The sequence below is a fragment of the Benincasa hispida genome, chromosome 2 (genome assembly GCF_027475165.1).
Source record: "Benincasa hispida cultivar pf3 chromosome 2, pf3_genome.v1.1, whole genome shotgun sequence".
NCBI lineage: Eukaryota > Viridiplantae > Streptophyta > Magnoliopsida > Cucurbitales > Cucurbitaceae > Benincasa > Benincasa hispida.
The window spans coordinates 49951086-49958391 of NC_143479.1; the positions used below are offsets into that span (position 1 = coordinate 49951086).

Genomic DNA, 7306 nt, shown 5'->3' on the forward strand with positions numbered 1-7306 from the left:
AGTTAAAAACGACATTATAATAATTTATCCACAAACAAGAATTATTTTTATGTATTAAGATCTCAACAAACACAAAAATTTAAATCTAAGTCTTGCTCACAGAGTACGAATAATAGTTAGCTCCTAAAGAGAATAACAAAATTTATACTTATAAAGCAGTAGCTGGCTGCTTACGTATCAAAAAAATCCCAAAATAAAATCTTAATTGCTTTTGTACATACAACTTAACTTTCAACAAATACAAAAATTAACTAAAGATTGAGAGAGCTGGTTGTCTACTTTGGAGTGTCATTACTATCCCAAAAAATTTGCAAAGACATGCTTGCTTAAGTATATAAAATCAAGAATAATTTAAAAATAAATGAATCATACTAAAAGAAATTACATTAAGTATGGAAACTATATTTATACAAACTGACCAAAAGGAATGAATGCAAAACTTGCTATTCTTGTAGTGTGGATATTTGATATTTATACAAACTTATCAAAAGGATGAGTTTGTTATGCCCTCTATCCAGAACCTCCATGTACTCGTGCAAGCGATGTCATATGAGAGTGTATAAACAAACAAATATAAGTTGCGCTAATATAAGCAATTTATAGATAACGATAGAAATGAATTCAACCCATAAACAACTACCATAGTTGCACGATAGTCATTGTAGTGATCCCAAATTTCAATGCTAAACTAAAGAACATTACCATATTTTAACCTACAACTAACTTTATAACTCTTATGTTCTAGAAAAATTTCGGCAACATGATAGCACTACCACAACAATACAAAAAAAAATTACTTTAACACCTATTCAAAGAAATGCACTTCCAACAATATTCAAACAACAATTTTCTCAACAGAACAAACAACAAAATTCATAAGACCAACCACACTGCATATGATTCACAGCCAAAATGTTGTATATGAATCCAAAAACAAACTTTAGAAACAATCACATTGTATATGAATCCAAAAACAAAACTTGAGAAACAATCACAGTGCATATGATTCACCAGCCAAAATGCTGAAAAACATTCAAATTTGGATTTAATGGCTAGGCAGGCAAAGGATATTTAATATGAATAATATCATAAGACCAACAAGACAATTAAAGATATTTAGAGTTTATAAACATTGGTACAATAAGCAAAGAAACATACCTCAACCCTTTTTCTGTATCGTCGGACAATTTTTCTAGTTTCGCTTTGTTATCAGTTGTGTTGGATGAGGGAACAGCAGAGCCAAGACATACCACAATCAAAAAGCAAGCAACACTAGGGAAAAGTACCTCAACTTTATTAATTTTATCATCAAGAAAGTAGTTCACGGTTGTACCTTATATATAAAAATAGTAGATGAATGAGCAAACTTATTTTTCCATCAGAGGTAATCATTGTAAGAGATAAAAGGACAAGAGATATAACTATCTTAGAGAGGGAGCAAAGATCAGAAAGCCAAAAGTGTGCCAAGACTTGATGAACAGAGGGGAAAACTCCCCAAACTAGAACAACCTTCCATCTTAAGACTCTTAAGACAACGTTTATCGACAACACATCGACGAAGTTCACCATTGCATATTATAAATAAAAAGAAATGGCCAAACATCAGTCATTGGAACACATTTTCTGTTATGAACTTCAGTTGTCAGTATTCTTCTGATCATACCACTTTTACACAGTCAATTATATTCACAAATCAACAAAAAGAACAAATAAAAATCAATTAGTACAAAACAAGGTAAGACATATGTATACAAAATTACCCTGTGATGCGATTTATTGATGATTAAGATTCAGTGATCTCCCGAACTTCAAGATTAGATCACAAGAACGCAATGCAAGCCTGATAAATTTAGAGGGAAATTGTTGAACAAGAACAACAAAGATAACTCCATTGTATGACAGTGGACAAATTTGATCAGAACTTAAAGTCATCAACTACAAGTGCTACAATAAATGGTTAAACAAGAGATAACAAAAGATTCGATGATGATAATGAAGAATTAACCTAACCCACAATGCATGAATAGCCCACAAACTACCATAGTGCAACTGGATTCGTTTAGACAAATAATGCATAAATATAAACTACTAAAGAATGCCTAAGAAGTTCCACTACCATAAACCACTCAATAGAAGTCATAAACAACTAAGTTATGACTACCATAACTGCAAGATAGTCATAGCATTCCAACATTGAATCTAATTCAGAACTTTAGAACAAATAGACTTTTAAGCATCTTATAAATATTACCTTGTACTTGTTATTAATATTGTTATGAAGTCATTTTTGTGTTGTGTGCACCTTCTTTACTTGTCAACCTTCTTAAAACATGTCCAATGCAATCTTCCTATCTAGCCTGGAAAAACTTCTCAACCTTCTTAATGTTGTTATGAAGTATGGTGAGTATTGACTCTTTGTTTCTTTGTTTCTTCTCATGATGAGTTGTGAGAATTATGGAACTATTTTTAGTATACTGAAAAAATTAACTCTTTTCACTAAGAATAGTGCATACTGAGCAAGTCTATCTTGGATGTTACCTAGAAGGCTTGTGAGTTGTCAATTTTATAGTCCAAAAGCATATTCAACTCCATGAACTACAATCTACCAAACTCTCTCTCTTTCCTTCAAGTAACTCTTGTAAATTACCTCCAACTATAGTGCATACATTTATTAAGAAGTGAAAGAATGAGATATGCTCCTCTGTGAATGTCACCTGAAAAATGCAATATAATTGGGTAGTTAAAACACCTTACAAATTCTGCTAGAAGCCACAATACCTATGCCTTGCCAAGTCTTGTAATCTCCCTAGCTTTCCTGAACGAGAATTCCCTTTGACATAGTTGCAATCTAAAAGGAGAAGAAAAGAGAAACAAGAAGCAAAAGCCATGATAACACCTAAGGAGTCTAATTCCATATCGATATAAAAGTAAAAGAGCAAATGAATAAACTAGCAATGGCAATGAAGATTGAAGTGTTTATGTATGAGTCCAATTAAGAGCTCGGTCATTATTACATCAATCATATCCCACCCAATAGCCAAAAACATATATTTTTAGAAACGTGAAGCTCCATGGAAGGTTTTATATCCTAAACAACACCCTACATATTTTACACCTAAATTTCAAACATGTCACTCAAAAATCAAAAGCATGTACCTAAATAGTACCTAAACAATTGGTATATTCTACAGCAAGTAATACCCTAAAAGCATGTATGAATAACTTATCAATTCGAGCAACTAAATGTTATCGATATGAAGAAAAAAAAAACTAATTAGAAACATAATAAATTATGCAAAAGGCATAACCATAAATAACAAAACTTACAAACTTACAAACACAAGAAACTAAACAAATTTATCTCCTCAAACAACAAAATTGCATTTTGGAATAGAAGGGAAAGCTACTCACCTCGATAAGCAACACTACAATTCTCAATCCAAATTTCATTTCCGCGAACAAGAGTCAAATTTCTTGAAATCTATACAATTGAAACAAAGTTTAGATATTAGAACTAATATGAGCTCAATAGAAATCGCAAACAACTTTTCAATCCAAGCAAGAAAATGTTATCACAAAGACAATATTAGTTTTAATCATTATGAGCTTTGGTAACGTTGTTTTGATTGTATAGATTTCAAGAAAGTTTATTGCATTGAAATCACAAAGACAATCCAAGAAATGTCAAAGTTGAAGACAATCCAAGAACAAAACAATATTGTTGAATCATATAATAAAATTGAATCACCAACTCAATTTCTAGAGTTCCTCAATTATCTCTCCCACTTCTGACCAAAGAACAAGTCCATTTTGTCAACCAAATATGACCAGTCATCAACTACAAAGACCAAAACATTACAAGTATCTAATCAAAACAACAATCAAAAGAAATTCAAAACCTTGTTTCCATCAATATAGCAATATAAAAAGAAATTCAAAACTATGTTTCCATCAATCTAAACAACAACAATATTTTTCTAATAGATATAGAGATAGAAATCATAAAGTAGATAGATATGCGAAGATATGTGACAGATAGATAGATAGATACGAGGTTAAGTCTCAATGGAGCAATAACAAGATCTAAACATCTAACAATAAATACAAAGTGTCCACTATAGTATTTGGAAAAAGAGATTTTCTCTGATACAAAGTGTCCACATAGAAACATACCCATTTTGCCTCTTTCTTGATGTCTTTTCTCTACAATCAAACAATATAAAAACTAAAAAAAAAAAAAAAAAAAAAAAAAAAAAAATCCATAGGCAAGTTTTAGGGATAGAAAACAAGAACAAAAAACATTCAAGCAGAAAAGCACCTTTGAATTGTTCTCTAGCCAACTATGCTAGTCCAACGCCATTGATGTTGTGTTAAAAAACGACATTGATTCAATCCTAAGGTAAAACTCAACAACATTCAAACAAATACTAAGATAAAACCCCATTTTCATGGTCAAGCCATTGAATAGCACTTTTCATGCTAAAATAAATAAAGTAAAAAGTTAAAAAATGAGCACAAACACTACTTTTCTAATCTAGTTTCAGACTTCTACATTACAGCAAACAGTAATGCTAACAAGATTGACAATCCCTACTGTTCTGTCCCCATTGCAACATTAGTATGAACTTACAGAACTTAGAAGCAAAATAAGACATAGCTATAAAACAAAGAGAACACTATTCTCGACATGTTTATTGTAGAGAATTTGCGTTCAAGACAAAAAAGAACAAAATAATTATAGCCACTATAATAATAATAACAACAACAATAATTATTATAGTAATAATGATAATGATGATAATATTCACAATACACCAAAATTTCTAAAGATTATTGAATAGAAATGTGTAGATTTTCACCTGAAACTCCACCTACCTTTTTGCAATCTCCTTCCCCTCTAACAAAATAAAAAAAATAAAAAAAAATCTTTGAATGAACCAAATGTTCTTCTTTTTCCCATTCATACTTATTTCCATCACACAAACCAAAAGTTGCTCAACAAATTCCCAGACTCTTACTCTCTCTGCTCTCAATGATGATGATGAGATAGTTCACGCACACACTGTGTAAGGAACCATATAGCAGATGCATGCTAATAATATATGCTTTGATGACATATACAATGAATATTCATTACCACCCAATAGAGATTCCTCCTTTGAGCCTTTTCTCTTTCCCCCCATTGTTTCAATGGCTATTTCAAGCCATTTTCACTGAATCTAACTCAACAAATTGATTCCCATTCCCAATCCTCCTATGTTGACTCTACATGTAGAAAACAAAAACAATCAAATATTTTTATTCAGACATTTCTCCCAATCAAATTGAAAAAAAAAAAAAAAAAAAAAAAAAAAAAAAACACCCAAAAATTAGATCAAGACCTTGGAATTAGGGACACAAACGAGTGGGGTTTCGAAGAGGGATTGAAAGAATTACTTGTAAACAGCACAAACATCGAAATAAATAACGTCAAAGCTAGGAACATCAACGCGAATTCCCTTAACAGGACACCATAAGAGAAACAAAATACCGACATCAAAATAAAAGTTTTCAATAGGCAATGGTGTGGTGGTAGTGTTCAAGCATCACTGCCATCATCACCACCACGAGCGACGACGCGAAAGGAGAAAGGGAAAATGTCCCAGAAGTTTACCTGTAAGGTGGTCAGTGGAACTGAAAAAGGGAAAATGTTCGACGGAGAAGTGGATTTGGTCGGCGAGCGATGACATGGAGGTCGAATCGACGACGAACGAAGGCTGAAACCACATCATACCTGCATGATCGACGACAAACAGAGGCAGATCGACGAATAGAGGCCAAATCTGCACGACGAACAAACCTGCACGGCGAACGAACCTGTACCCACAATCCACGGACTACGACAGACTCTTCACCCACGATCAACGGACGAATGGCAAGGTTTTGGAAGAGAGAAGTGAGAAAGAAGAGGGTCTGAATCTGAGCCCACCTCCATAGCAAGGTTTGAAGGTTCAAGAACACGATTAGCTTTCAGACTCGTAGTCATCTTCAACCTTGGCTTCTCTCCAAAATTTTCCACTAAGAAGCTTTGTATTCGTAAGCTATAAGCCTGCATTCGTGGGTTTCATGTGGGTTGTGGGTGAGTGAAAATGTGAGAATGAAAGGAAAAAGAAAATAAGGGGACAGTGAAGTGGGAAATTTGGGGGAAAAATAGAAAGTTAGAGGATAAATTAAGTGGATCTTTAATGTCGGTTTAAAATTGATATTAAAAGTACACCTACAATGTTGGTTTAAAACCGACATTAAAGATCCACTTTTTTAAAAAAAAACAAAACCGACATTATACATCTGAATTCACTTTTTCCAGCCAACATTAAAGCCTAAAATTCTTGTAGTGTATCTAGGTCATCGCTTTGAAATAGTCAGTCTTAAACAGTAAACAACATTATAAAGTAAGAGTGACTTAATTCTTGGTCTGATCTTATGCAAACTCATTGCATAAGATGCCCCCACTCCTCATGTCAATACATGATCGAATCATAATCACTTTATTTGTAGCACTTACAACAAATTGTAACAACTACAGAGTGGGTCGGATCCGATAATGTTACCAGAATAAGGTATCCAACCTTATTCGTATACTATAAACCATTTTGGCTATCTACTAAACTTGCTCCACTCTTATGTCTCCACATAAAGTTCATGTATTCATATAATAGCCATGGATCTTTAGTTTATTGAATTTAGACTTTACATGTGCAATTCACATATTCAATAACAGTTTTTTTGAATAAACATCAATAACATCTTTATTGATAATAGGATATGTTTAACATTACAAACTGCGAGTTTTAGGACATACAACTCAATACCGAATAGGGTCACCAACCCAACCCAACCCAACCCTTAAATTTTGGTTTGGGTCGGTTATTGGGTTGAAGATAAACAATGAATGATAGCGATTGGAGTTGACGAAGATGAACTGGAGCTGATGAAAATGAAAGACAACATATTGAAGCCTATAACAATGTATCAGGGAAAACATTAATAATATTAGAAAGTAAAAAAAAAAAAATTACAGTAAACACTAGTAAGGACATGTGGTAAAAAAATAATGGAGGAAGAGGGAAAGGATTTACCAATTGCATTTAGGAAGCAGAACCAAACAACTTCTATGAATAAATATAAAATAAACCCAAACAAGCCGAACAACAGGGGATATAACCAACCATTACCAATCAAGGTAATGTGAGATGAAGCATAAATTTGGAGTCCCAAATAAAATCAAGTTAGGGTTTCAGGAAACCAACCCCAAAGCTAATGATGG

The 7306-nt window shown here is 32.8% G+C and overlaps 1 long non-coding RNA gene across 23 annotated transcripts in view; it reads right to left on the reverse strand.

Annotated features, from left to right (window-relative positions):
• The window catches only part of LOC120070875 (uncharacterized), a 39049-nt gene extending 32879 nt beyond the window's left edge, over window positions 1–6170 (reverse strand). For 4 of the 23 annotated variants that reach the window (XR_016527590.1, XR_016527589.1, XR_016527591.1 and 1 more), the window contains exons 1-2: window positions 5654–6170; window positions 420–3481 (exon numbers count right to left, since the gene is read on the reverse strand). This is a non-coding gene — a long non-coding RNA (uncharacterized LOC120070875). Of the gene's footprint in view, window positions 1–419; window positions 3482–5137; window positions 5266–5653 lie in introns of all 23 variants that reach the window. The other 19 variants (XR_016527595.1, XR_016527587.1, XR_016527586.1 and 16 more) reach the window with 8 other exon arrangements.
• Window positions 6171–7306: the final 1136 nt, after the last annotated feature.